The sequence below is a fragment of the Chamaea fasciata genome, unplaced genomic scaffold (genome assembly GCF_029207755.1).
Source record: "Chamaea fasciata isolate MVZ Bird 193981 ecotype frontalis unplaced genomic scaffold, bChaFas1.0.hap1 SCAF_316, whole genome shotgun sequence".
Classification (NCBI taxonomy): Eukaryota; Metazoa; Chordata; class Aves; order Passeriformes; family Sylviidae; genus Chamaea; species Chamaea fasciata.
Genome location: NW_027094401.1, coordinates 49,724 through 61,913, shown reverse-complemented (window position 1 = coordinate 61,913; position 12,190 = coordinate 49,724). Strand labels below are relative to the sequence as shown.

Below are 12,190 nucleotides of genomic sequence, written 5' to 3'. Positions count from 1 at the left end.
TGGATGCCAGGGTGGAGGAGACTGGAACTGGGAGCCAAGATCGCTTAGAGGTGTGTCTGTGAGAGAAGCCAACTGCAATCTGCTGGTTTCTGGTGACTTTAGAGGTACCTGTCCAGTGTTAGTCCTGTCTCGTACTGAAGCAAACTATTGATCACCTGGCCAAAAATGTTGCGGCTTTAAAGAACTTCCCCAAACTTTAGGGAATAGTGAGACTGTCATTAAGAAAGAGATATAATTCCAAGCACTTTCTCTTGGTTTTAAATGCTGACTTCATGGGGTTTTTCCCTAAGAGTAGGAGAGCTTCATGTAAGTCTTGAAACTGCTGGTGGTTGATAGGCTTTTATTTATTTAATCAGGGCAGTGCATGTTACAGAACTGACAGCAAAGGGATCAGGACTGGAAATATTTTTTCTAGACATCAACATGCTGCTGTGCTGTTGGGAGAAAGTGGAGATTGCTTTGCCAGCACCATCTGGGAGCCTCTGCTTGGCTGTATGGTAGGCAGACCTTTTGTGAATCAGAGGAGAATTGCCTTTGGAATAAAGCCTCTTGGTGGCAGGTTTTTTTAATCTGCTGCACTGACAGAATTGCTCCATCTTGTCCTCTTAATGCAAGCGAGTGTGCCAAATCTGACTGAAGGGATCTGTATCCAGGAGAGAAGGAAATGGTGATGCCTCTGAAAGGTGCTTGCCTTCTTTTGCGAGACAAAATAAACTTTTGGTGGCTTTGTGGGGCTGCAGCCGGCGCTCTTGGGTTATATATTCTTCTTATATAAATGTAGTACACACTTTAAATTTATTGTTGGAGGAAAGAATAGAAATGTTGGCTGTGACTTGCAGAGGCAAACAGCGTATGCTGTGTGTATAATTGTCAATTTCCTTAAAAATAATGTTTCAGAGTCTGTTGCTCCTCAAGATGGTGGCAGAGATACCGGGGTGCCCCTGGTGGGCTTCAGGGGTGGAGGGATGGATACAGTGTTTGCCTGTGGAAAAGGTGGGGTGGCGAATATATCGAGTTGTATGAAATAGCATTTACAGAACTTGCAAATAAGAGCTTCAACTGTTCAAGCTTCCTGCCCTGAAGTGTTTGTGATTTAGTCTCTCCTCTCTGAAGAGCACTTACGTAGGTTTTTTTTTTTTCCTGTGTGGGGCAAGGTGGAGAAGAAAGAAGCGGGTATGAAGAGAGCAAATTGAACAGCCAATACTGCCAACAACCAGTAACATCTTCAAAGTTTACCTGCAGCTTGTAAATTAAAAATGCCAAGTCTTCCTTGTGCTGAAGTGAAGCACGCAGCCACCAAACATACACCTGGTGACTGCAAGGAGAGATGGCAGACATTTTAACTGGTACCTTTTTCCAGTGGTCTTGAATTAATATACTTCCTTGAATGATCCAGGAGTATTTGTACACAAGTCCTGATGGCCATCTGCAGTTGCTTAAAGTATTTCCAGTGTTTTTCTTTACTGCAGCTCCAAGTTGGTTGGAACCAGTATTCTATCTGCCTTTGGAAAAAATGTAGTAGATTCCAGCAGAAATTAAATTTCTCTATGGAAATACGAGTGAGGAAATTGAGGCTTGAAAACACTCCCATTCAATTGTGATTGAAGTTCAGTCACAATTTGAGCATTGAGCAACACCCTGGAACGTTCACATCTAAGTAGCATCTGATCTTGTAGGGCTTGGTAACGTGTTAGGGAAGATTTGAGTGGAATCTAGGTATTTTTGGGCAGTGACATTATTCTGAGGGAGTTTTGGATTCTCTTAGGCACCAGTAGTACCCTAGTACAGCTCCTGCAGGCAGTGGTCTTGTTTCAAATACATCAGAACTTCATTTGCTTTACTGAATATGGAGCAATGTGGTATGAGAAGTGGGTGCAGTTTGAAATAGAATTCCCGTATTTGTGGAATTTAGGTGTTACGCTGGGGAAGAGCCACCAAAAGAACTGTTAGACAAACAATGAAAATAGGCAATAAGGTGTGGATTTTTGGTGTAGCTTGTCTCCCTGTTGAGCTAAAGAAATATTTCCAGATAATGTAGAAAGGGGCGATGATCTTGCGGCTGAACTACTCTGCCTGCAACAGCCTTCAGGGCACAGTGCTGAGCCAGATCATCAGTGCCATTTTGTAGCCTTTGTCTGATAATCCAGGTTTCTTCTTTTCAAGGGATTGCTGAAGAAAGCGTGCCTGAATTCCTTTAAATATTTGTGGTGACCAGTAGTTAAACAGGAGAGTGCGCACTTACAGACGTGTCAGTTGGAAAACTCCATATTAAGGAAGCTGAAAATGACTTTAAATACAAATATGGAACTTGGATGTTGACAGAAGTGCTGTAAAAACCATTAAATGTTGGGAGCGTTTAGAAGACATGAAGGCATCAGGGGTAAGTAAGGAGCAGTGGGAAATGTCCCTGTGGCTCGTGAGAGCCTTGTGAATGGGCAGGAGTGTTTAGAGCATGACTGAACATCAAGAATGATGGGAAGACATTGTATCCTGGGTGCTTTGTTTTAATAGCCACAAGAACACTATCAGTACTAAGGAAGTATTCAAGTGAAAGAACTACTGGAATAGTTTCAGAAAGTAATAGAACAGAGGATCTTGTAACCTTTCAAATCCGATTTTGTTGTATGACACTTCTTTGGATGGGAATGTTTTAAAATTGCTCTTAAGTACACAAAAATAACAAAACCTATCCAAACAAGCAAACTCCATGTACGTTTACAAAAAAACCCCCAAAAACCTATGAATAGAAGCCTCCCATCAAAGGGGTGAAAATATTAGGACGAAGAATTCCCCCATGTAGAATAGCATTTCCAGGAACAAGAACTCATTGCTTAGAGCACCAAACAAATAATTTGTTTGTAGACAGAATCCAGAAATGCCGATCTTTATGTGCTATATCTTTGAAACTGAGTGATATTTTCTTCTGATCATTAAAAGCATATACACAAGCTATTTATACAGCTGGTACTAATGACTTAAACTTGTGATCAGTCACACTTTTCCTTGGCAGTGTATCTAGTTTAAGGATAAATGAGTACAGGTGGGTGCAGAGTTAGAGCTGAAGAAGCAGAGCATTAGTAAGTGTTCGGCTGATCTTGATTGAGCCACAGTCAAGAGTAAAAGACCCCTATGAGCAATTACAGACATATTGTTTCATAATTTATAATCACTCAATTGATTCTAATTTGATGGACAGCTACTCTGACAACTTGTGTTTTGCTTTTCTCATTTATTTTCTGGTTTATCTAACTCTGAATTAAAAAAAGAAGCACGATGCCAGGCAGAGGGAGTTGGGCACAAAGGAATGGCCCTTAGAAAAGGGAAACTGAACTCACCTGCCTAGGTGCCTTATGTCAGTTTGTAGGAGGTCTTTGGCCCTCAAAGGGAAGCCAGGCTTCCAGCTTGTGGAAGCTTGCATCTGAAAGGAATCCTGATTCATTCGGGGTTGTAGGTGGCCGAGGCCGAGTGCCCGGCAAAGGGAGTTGGGCACAAAGGATTGCCTGCGTCCAAGGGTAAGTAAAGTAACCTACCTAGGTGACTGATGTCAGTTTGGAGGAGGCCTTTGGCTCTCCAAGAGAAGCCAGCCTTCCAGCTTGTGGCAGCTTGCATCTGGAAGAAATCCTGTTCCGTTCGGGACTGTAGGTGGTCGAGTCCGGGTGCCCGGCAGAGAGTGTTGGGCACAAAGGATGGCCTGCTTCCAGGGGTAAGTAAAGTCAGCTGCCCAGGTGCCTGATGTCAGTTTGTAGGAGGCCTTTGGTCTTCCAAGAGGAGCCAGGCTTCCAGCTTGCGGCAGCTTGCATCTGGAAGAAATCCTGTTCCGTTCGGGATTGTAGGTGGCCGAGGCCGGGTGCCCGGCAGAGTGAGTTGGGCACAAAGGATGGCCTGTTTCCAGGGGTAAGTAAAGTCAGCTTCCCAGGTGCCTGATGTCAGTTTGTAGGAGGCCTTTGGCCCTCCACGGGAATGCAGCCTTCCAGCTTTTGGCAGCTTGCATCTGGAAGAAATCGTGTTCCTTTTAGGATTGTAGGTGGCCGAGGCTGGGTGCCCGGCAGAGGGAGTTGGGCACAAAGGATTGCCTGCTTCCAAGGGTAAGTAAAGTAACCTACCTAGGTGACTGATGTCAGTTTGGAGGAGGCCTTTGGCCCTCCAAGGGAAGCCGGGCTTCCTGTTTGAAACAGGCTGCATCTGGAAGAAATCCTGTTCCGTTCGGGATTGTAGGTGGCTGAGGCCGCATGCCTGGCCGCGGGAGTTGGGAACAAAGGATGGCCTGTTTTCAGGGGTTGGTTAAGTCTCCTGCCCAAGTGCCTGATGTCAGTTTGGAGGAGGCCTTTGGCCCTCCAAGAGAAGCCAGGCTTCCAGCTTGTGGCAGCTTGCATCTGGAAGAAATCCTGTTCCGTTCGGGATTGTAGGTGGCCAAGGCCAGGTGCCCGTCAGAGGGAGTTGGGCACAAAGGATGGCCTGTTTCCAGGGGTAAGTAAAGTCAGCTGCCCAGGTGCCTGATGTCAGTTTGTAGGCGGCCTTTGGCCCTCCAAGGGAAGTCAGCCTTCCAACTCGTGGCAGCTTCCATCTGGAAGAAATCCTGTTCCGTTCGCGAGGGTAGGTGGCCGAGGCCAGGTGCCTGGCGGAGGGATTTGGGCACAAAGGATGGCCCCTATCCACGGGTAAGTAAAGTCAGCTGCCCAGGTGCCTGATGTCAGTTTGTAGGAGGCCTTTGTCCCTCCAAGGGAAACCAGGCTTCCAGTTTTTGGCAGCTTCCATCAGGAAGAAATCCTGTTTCGTTCGGGATTGTAGGTGGCCGAGGCCGGGTGCCTGGCCTCGGGAGTTGGGCACAAAGGATGGTTTGTTTCCAGGGACTAGTTAAGTCTCCTGTCCACGGGCCTGACGTCAATTTTTAGGAGTTCTTTGGCACTCCAAGGGAAGCCAGCCTTCCAGCTTGTGGCAGCTTGCATCAGGAAGAATTCCTGCTCCGTTCGGGATTGTAGGTGTCCGTGGCCGGGTGCCCGGAAGAAGGAGTTGGGCCCAAAGGATGGCCTGTTTCCAGGGGTAAGTAAAGTCAGCTGCCCAGGTGCCTGATGTCAGTTTGTAGGAGGCCTTTGTCCCTCCAAGGGAAGCCAGGCTTCCTTCTTGTGACAGCTTGCATCTGGAAGAAATCCTGTTCCGTTCGGGATTGTAGGTGGCCGAGGCCTGGTGCCCGGCTGAGGGGGTTACGCACAAAGGATTGCTTGCTTCCAGGGGTAAGTAACGTAACCTACCCTGGTGCCTGATGTCAGTTTGTAGGAGGCCTTTGGCCCTTCAAGGGAAGCCACGCTTCCAGCTTGTGACAGCTTGCATCTGGAAGAAATCCCTTTCCGTTCAGGATTGTAGGTGGCCGAGGCCTGGTGCCCGGCAGAGGGAGTTGGGCACAGAGGATAGCCTGTTTCCAGGGGTAAGTAAAGTCAGCTGCCCAGCTGCCTGATGTCAGTTTGTAGCAGGCCTTTGGCCCTCTAGAGGAAGCTAGTCTTCCAGTTTGTGGCAGCTTGCATCTGGAAGAAATCCTGTTATGTTTGGGATTGTAGGTGGCGGAGGCCAGGTGCCCGGCAGAGGGAGTTGGGCACAAAGGATGGCCTGTTTCCAGGGGTAAGTAAAGTCAGCTGCCCAGGTGCCTGATGTCAGTTTGTAGGAGGCCTTTGGCCCTCCATGGGAAGCCAGGCTTCCTGCTTGTGGCAGCTTGCATCTGGAAGCAATGCTGTTCCGTTCGGGATTGTAGGTGGCCGAGGCAAGGTGCCCGGCAGAGGGAGTTGGGCACAAAGGATGGCCTGTTTCTAGGGGTAAGTATAGTCAGATGCCCAGGTGCCAGATCTCAGTTTGTAGCAGGCATTTGGCCCTCTAAAGGAAGCTAGTCTTCCAGTTTGTAGCAGCTTGCATCTGGAAAAAATCGTGTTCCGTTCGGGATTGTAGGTGCACGGAGCCGGGTGCCCGGCAGAGGGAGTTGGGCACAAAGGATGGCTTCTTTCCAGGAGTAAGTAAAGTCATCTGCCCAGGTGCCTGATGTCAGCTTGTAGCAGGCATTTGGCCCTCTAAAGGAAGCTTGTCTTTCTGTTTGTAGCAGCTTGCATCTGGAAAAAATCCTGTTCCGTTCGGGATTGTAGGTGCACGGAGCCGGGTGCCCGGCAGAGGGAGTTGGGAACAAATGATAGCCTGTTTTTAGGAGCAAGTAAAGTCAGCTTCCCAGGTGCCTGATGTCAGTTTATAGGAGGCCTTTGGCCCTCCATGGGAAGCCAGGCTTCCTGCTTGTGGCAGCTTGCATCTGGAAGAAATCCTATTCCGTTCGGGATTGTACGTGGCCGAGGCCTGGTGCCCGGCTAAGGGAGTTGGGCACAAAGGGTGGGTTGCTCAAGGGGTAAGTAAGGTCAGCTGCCCAGGTGCCTGATGTCAGTTTTTAGGAGGCCTTTGGCCCTCCAAGGGAAGCAAGTCTTCCAGTTTTTGGCAGCTTGCATCTGGAAGAAGTCCTGTTCAGTTCCGGATTGTAGGTGGCCGAGGCCAGGTGCTCGGCAGAGGGAGTTGGGCACAAATGATGGCCTGTTTCCAGGGGTAAGTAAAGTCAGATTCCCAGGTGCCTGATGTCAGTTTGTAGGAGGCCTTTGGCCCTCCAAGGGAAGCAAGTCTACCAGTTTGTGGCAGCTTGCATCTGGAAGGAATCCTGTTGCGTTCGGGATTGTAGGTGGCCGAGGCCAGGTGCCCGGCAGAGCGAGTTGGGCACAAAGGATGGCATGTCTTTAGGAATAAGTAAAGTCAGCTGCCCAGGTGCCTGATGTCAGTTTGTAGGAGGCTTTTGGCACTCCAAGGGAAGCCAGGCTTCCAGTTTGTGGCAGCTTGCATCTGGAAAAAATCCTGTTCCGTTCGGGATTGAAGGTGGCCAGAGCCAGGTGCCCTGCTGAGGTAGATGGGAACAAAGGATGGCCTGTTTCCAGGGGTAAGTAAAGTCAGCTGCCCAGGTGCCTGATGTCAGTTTGTAGCAGGCATTTGGCCCTCTAAAGGAAGCTAGTCTTCCAGTTTGTAGGAGATTGCATGTGGAAAAAATCCTATTCCGTTCGGGATTGTAGGTGCGCAGAGCCAAGTGCCCGGCAGAGGGAGTTGGGAACAAAGGATGGCCTGTTTTTAGGGGTAAGTAAAGTCAGCTGCCCAGGTGCCTGATGTCAGTTTGTAGGAGGCCTTTGGCACTCCAAGGGAAGCCAGGCTTCCAACTTGTAGCAGCTTGCATCTGGAAGAAATCCTATTCCATTCGGGATTGTACGTGGCCGAGGCCTGGTGCCCAGCTAAGGGAGTTGGGCACAAAGGGTGGGTTGCTCCAGGAGTAAGTAAAGTCAGCTGCCCAGGTGCCTGATGTCAGGTTGTAGCTGGCCTTTGGCCCTCTAAAGGAAGCTAGTCTTCCAGTTTGTGGCAGCTTGCATCTGGAAGAAATCCTGTTCCGTTCGGGATTGTAGGTGGCCGAGGCCAGGTGACCGGCAGAGGGAGTTGGGCACAAATGATGTCCTGTTTCCAGGGGTAAGTTAAGTCGGCTGCCCAGGTGCCTGATGTCAGTTTGCAGGTGGCAATTGTTCCTCCATGGGAATCCAGGCTTCCTGCTTGTGGCAGCTTGCATCTGGAAGAAATCCTGTTCTGTTCAAGATTGTAGGTGTCTTAGACCGGGTGCCCGGCAGAGGGAGTTGGGCACAAATGATGGCCTGTTTCTAGGGGTAAGTAAAGTCAGACGCCCAGGTGCCTGATGTCAGTTTGTAGGAGGCCTTTGGCCCTCCAAGGGAAACTAGTCTTCTAGTTTGTGGCAGCTTGCATCTGGAAGAAATTCTGTTCCATTCGGGATTGTAGGTGGCCGAGGCCAGGTGCCCGGCAGAGGCAGTTGGGCACAAATTATGGCCTGTTTCCAAGGGTAAGTAAAGTCAGATTCCCAGGTGCCTGATGTCAGTTTGTAGGAGGCCTTTGGCCCTTCAAGGGAAGCCAGGCTTCCTGCTTGTGGCAGCTTGCATCTGGAAGAAATCCTGTTCCGTTCGGGATTGTAGGTGGCCAGAGCCGGGTGCCCTGCTGAGGGAGTTGGGCACAAAGGATGGCTTCTATCCAGGGGTAAGTAAAGTCAGCTGCCCAGGTGCCTGATGTCAGTTTGTAGCAGGCATTTGGCCCTCTAAAGGAAGCTAGTCTTCCAGTTTGTAGCAGCTTGCATCTGGAAAAAATCCTATTCCGTTCGGGACTGTAGGTGCGCGGAGCCGGGTGCCCGGCAGAGGGAGTTGGGCACAAATGATGGCCTGTTTCCAAGGGTAAGAAAAGTCAGATTCCCAGGTGCCTGATGTCAGTTTGTAGGAGGCCTTTGGCCCTCCAAGGGAAGCCAGGCTTCCTGATTGTGGCAGCTTGCATCTGGAAGAAATCCTGTTCCGTTCGGGATTGTACGTGGCCGAGGCCTGGTGCCCAGCTAAGGGAGTTGGGCACAAATGGTGGGTTGCTCCAGGAGTAAGTAAAGTCAGCTGCCCAGGTGCCTGATGTCAGTTTGTAGCAGGCCTTTGGCCCTCTAAAGGAAGCTAGTCTTCCAGTTTGTGGCAGCTTGCATCTGGAAGAAATCCTGTTCCGTTCGGGATTGTAGGTGGCCGAGGCCAGGTGCCCGGCAGAGGGAGTTGGGCACAAAGGATGGCCTGTTTCCAAAGGTAAGTAAAGTCAGCTGCCCAGGTGCCTGATTTCAGTTTGTAGGAGGCCTTTGGCCGTCCAAGGGATGCCAGGCTTCCAGCTTGTGGCAGCTTGCATCTGGAAGAAATCCTGTTCCGTTCGGGATCGTAGGTGACCGAGGCCTGGTGCCCGGCTGAAGGAGTTGGGCACAAATGAGGGCCTCTTTCCAGGGGTAAGTAAAGTCAGCTGCCCAGGTGCCTGATGTCAGTTTGTAGGAGGCCTTTGGCCCTCCATGGGAAGCCAGGCTTCCAGCTTGTGGCAGCTTGCATCTGGAAGAAATCCTGTTCCGTTCGGGAGTGTAGGTGGCCGAGGCCGGGTGCCCGGCAGAGGGTGTTGGGCACAAATGATGGCCTGCTTCCAGGGGTAAGTAAAGTCACCTAGCCAGATACATGATGTCAGTTTGTAGGAGGCCTTTGGCCCTCCACGGGAAGCCAGGCTTCCAACTTGTGACAGCTTGCATCTACGAGAAATCCTGTTCCGTTCGGGATTTTAGATGTCGGAGTCGTGAGCCCGCCACACAAAGTTGGTCTCAAAGGAGAGCTTCTTTACAGGGGTAAGTAAAGTCAGCTGCCCAGCTGCCGGATGTCAGTCTGTAGGAGGCCTTTGGCGCTCTACGCGAAAACAAGCTTCAGAATTGTGGCTGCTTGCATCTGGGAGAAATCCTGTTCCGTTAAGGAATGTAGGTGGCCGAGCCTGGGTGCCCGGCAGAGGGAGTTGGGCACAAAGGATTACCTGTTTCCATAGGTAAGTAAAGGCTGCTGCCCAGGTGCCTGATGTCAGTATGTAGGAGGCCTTTGGCCCTCCAAGAGCAGCCAGGCTTCTAGCTTGTGGCAGCTTGCATCTGGAAGATATCCTGTTCCCTTCAAGATTTTAGGTGGCCGAGGCCGAGTGCCCGGCAGCGGGAGTTGGGCACAAAGGATGGCCTGTTTCCAGGGGTAAATAAAGTCAGCTGCCCAGGTGCCTGATGTCAGTTTGTAGGAGGCCTTTGGCCCTCCAAGAGAAGCTAGCCTTCCAGCTTGTGTCAGCTGGCATCTGGAAGAAATCCAGTTTTGTTAGGGATTGTATGTGGCTGAGGCCAGGTGCCCGACAGAAGGAGTTGGGCACAAAGGATGGCGTGTTTCCAGGGGTAAGGAAAGTCAGCTGCCCAGGTGCCTGATGTCAGTTTGTAGGAGGCCTTTGGCCCTCCAAGGGAAGCCAGGCTTCCAACTTGTGCAGCTTGCATCTGGAAGAATTCTGTTCCGTTCGGGATTGTAGGTGGCCGAGGCCGGGTACCCGGCAGAGGGAGTTGGGCACAAAGGATGGCCTGTTTCCAGGGGTATGTAAAGTCAGCTGCCCAGGTGCCTGATGTCAGTTTGTAGGAGGCCTTTGGCCCTCCAAGGGAAGCCGCGCTTCCAACATGTGGAAGCTTGCATCTGGAAGAAATCCTGTTCCGTTCGGGATTGTAGGTGGCCGAGCCCGGGTGCCTGGCCGTGGAGTTGGGCACAAAGGATGGCCTCTTTCCAGGAGTAAGTAAAGTCACCTAACCACGTGCCTGATGTCAGTTTGTAGGAGGCCTTTGGCCCTCCATGCGAAGCCAGACTTCCAGTTTGTGGCAGCTTGCATCTGGAAGAAATCCTGTTCCTTTCGGGATTGAAGGTGTCATATGCCGGGTGCCCGCCACACGGAGTTGGGCACAAAGGATGGCCTGTTTCCAGGGGTAAGTAAAGTCAGCAGCCCAGGTGCCTGAAGTCAGTTTGTAGGAGGCCTATACCCTCCATGGGATGCCGGGCTTCCAACTTGTGGAAGCGTGCGTCTAGAAGAAATCCTGTTCCGTTCGGGATTGTAGGTGGCCGAGGCCAGGTGCCCGGCAGAGGGAGTTGGGCACAAAGGATGGCCTGTTTCCAGGGGTAAGAAAAGTCAGCTGCCCAGGTGCCTGATGTCAGTTTGTAGGAGGCCTTTGGCCCTCCAAGTGAAGCAAGTCTTCCCGTTTGTGGCAGCTTGCATCTGGAAGAAATCCTGTTCCGTTCGGGATTGTAGGTGGCCGAGGTCTGGTGCCCGGCAGAGGGAGTTGTGCACAAAGGATGGCCTGTTTCTAGGGGTAAGTAAAGTCAGCAGCCCAGGTGCCTGATGTCAGTTTGTAGGAGGCCTTTGGCTCTCCAAGGGAAACTAGTCTTCTAGTTTGTGGCAGCTTGCATCTGGAAGAAATCCTGTTCCATTCGGGATTATTGGTGGCCGAGGCCAGGTGCCCGGCAGAGGGAGTTGGGCACAAATGATGGCCTGTTTCCAGGGGTAAGTAAAGTCAGCTGCCCAGGTGCCTGATGTCAGTTTGTAGGAGGCCTTTGTCCCTCCAAGGGAAACCAGGCTTCCAGTTTTTGGCAGCTTCCATCAGGAAGAAATCCTGTTTCGTTCGGGATTGTAAATGGCCGAGGCCGGGTGCCTGGCCTCGGGAGTTGGGCACAAAGGATGGTTTTTTTCCAGGGACTAGTTAAGTCTCCTGTCCACGGGCCGGACGTCAATTTTTAGGAGTTCTTTGGCACTCCAAGGGAAGCCAGCCTTCCAGCTTGTGGCAGCTTGCATCAGGAAGAAATCCTGCTCCGTTCGGGGTTGTAGGTGCCCGTGGCCGGGTGCCCGGAAGAAGGAGATGGGCACAAAGGATGGCCTGTTTCCAGGGGTAAGTAAAGTCAGCTGCCCAGGTGCCTGATGTCAGTTTGTAGGAGGCCTTTGTCCCTCCAAGGGAAGCCAGGCTTCCTTCTTGTGGCAGCTTGCATCTGGAAGAAATCCTGTTCCGTTCGGGATTGTAGGTGGCCGAGGCCTGGTGCCCGGCTGAGGGGGTAACGCACAAAGGATTGCTTGCTTCCAGGGGTAAGTAAAGTAACCTACCCTGGTGTCTGATGTCAGTTTGTAGGAGGCCTTTAGCCCTCCACGGGAAGCCAGGCTTCCAGCTTGTGGCAGCTTGCATCTGGAAGAAATCCTGTTCCGTTCGGGATTGTAGGTGGCCGAGGCCAGGTGCCTGGCAGAGGTAGTTTGGAACAAAGGATTGCCTGCTTCCAGGGGTAAGTAAAGTCACCTAGCCAGATACCTGATGTCAGTTTGTAGGAGGCCTTTGGCCGTCCAAGGGATGCCAGGCTTCCAGCTTGTGGCAGCTTGCATCTGGAAGAAATCCTGTTCCGTTCGGGATCGTAGGTGACCGAGGCCTGGTGCCCGGCTGAAGGAGTTGGGCACAAATGAGGGCCTCTTTCCAGGGGTAAGTAAAGTCAGCTGCCCAGGTGCCTGATGTCAGTTTGTAGGAGGCCTTTGGCCCTCCATGGGAAGCCAGGCTTCCAGCTTGTGGCAGCTTGCATCTGGAAGAAATCCTGTTCCGTTCGGGAGTGTAGGTGGCCGAGGCCGGGTGCCCGGCAGAGGGTGTTGGGCACAAATGATGGCCTGCTTCCAGGGGTAAGTAAAGTCACCTAGCCAGATACATGATGTCAGTTTGTAGGAGGCCTTTGGCCCTCCACGGGAAGCCAGGCTTCCAACTTGTGACAGC

General features: G+C 51.3%; 1 long non-coding RNA gene across 1 annotated transcript in view; it reads left to right on the top strand.

Moving 5' to 3' along the window:
- The window catches only part of LOC136305209 (uncharacterized), a 32,469-nt gene extending 30,925 nt beyond the window's left edge, over positions 1-1,544 (top strand). The window contains exon 3 of the long non-coding RNA XR_010725148.1: positions 1,155-1,544. This is a non-coding gene — a long non-coding RNA (uncharacterized lncRNA). The remainder of the gene's footprint in view (positions 1-1,154) is intronic.
- The last annotated feature ends 10,646 nt before the right edge of the window (positions 1,545-12,190 follow it).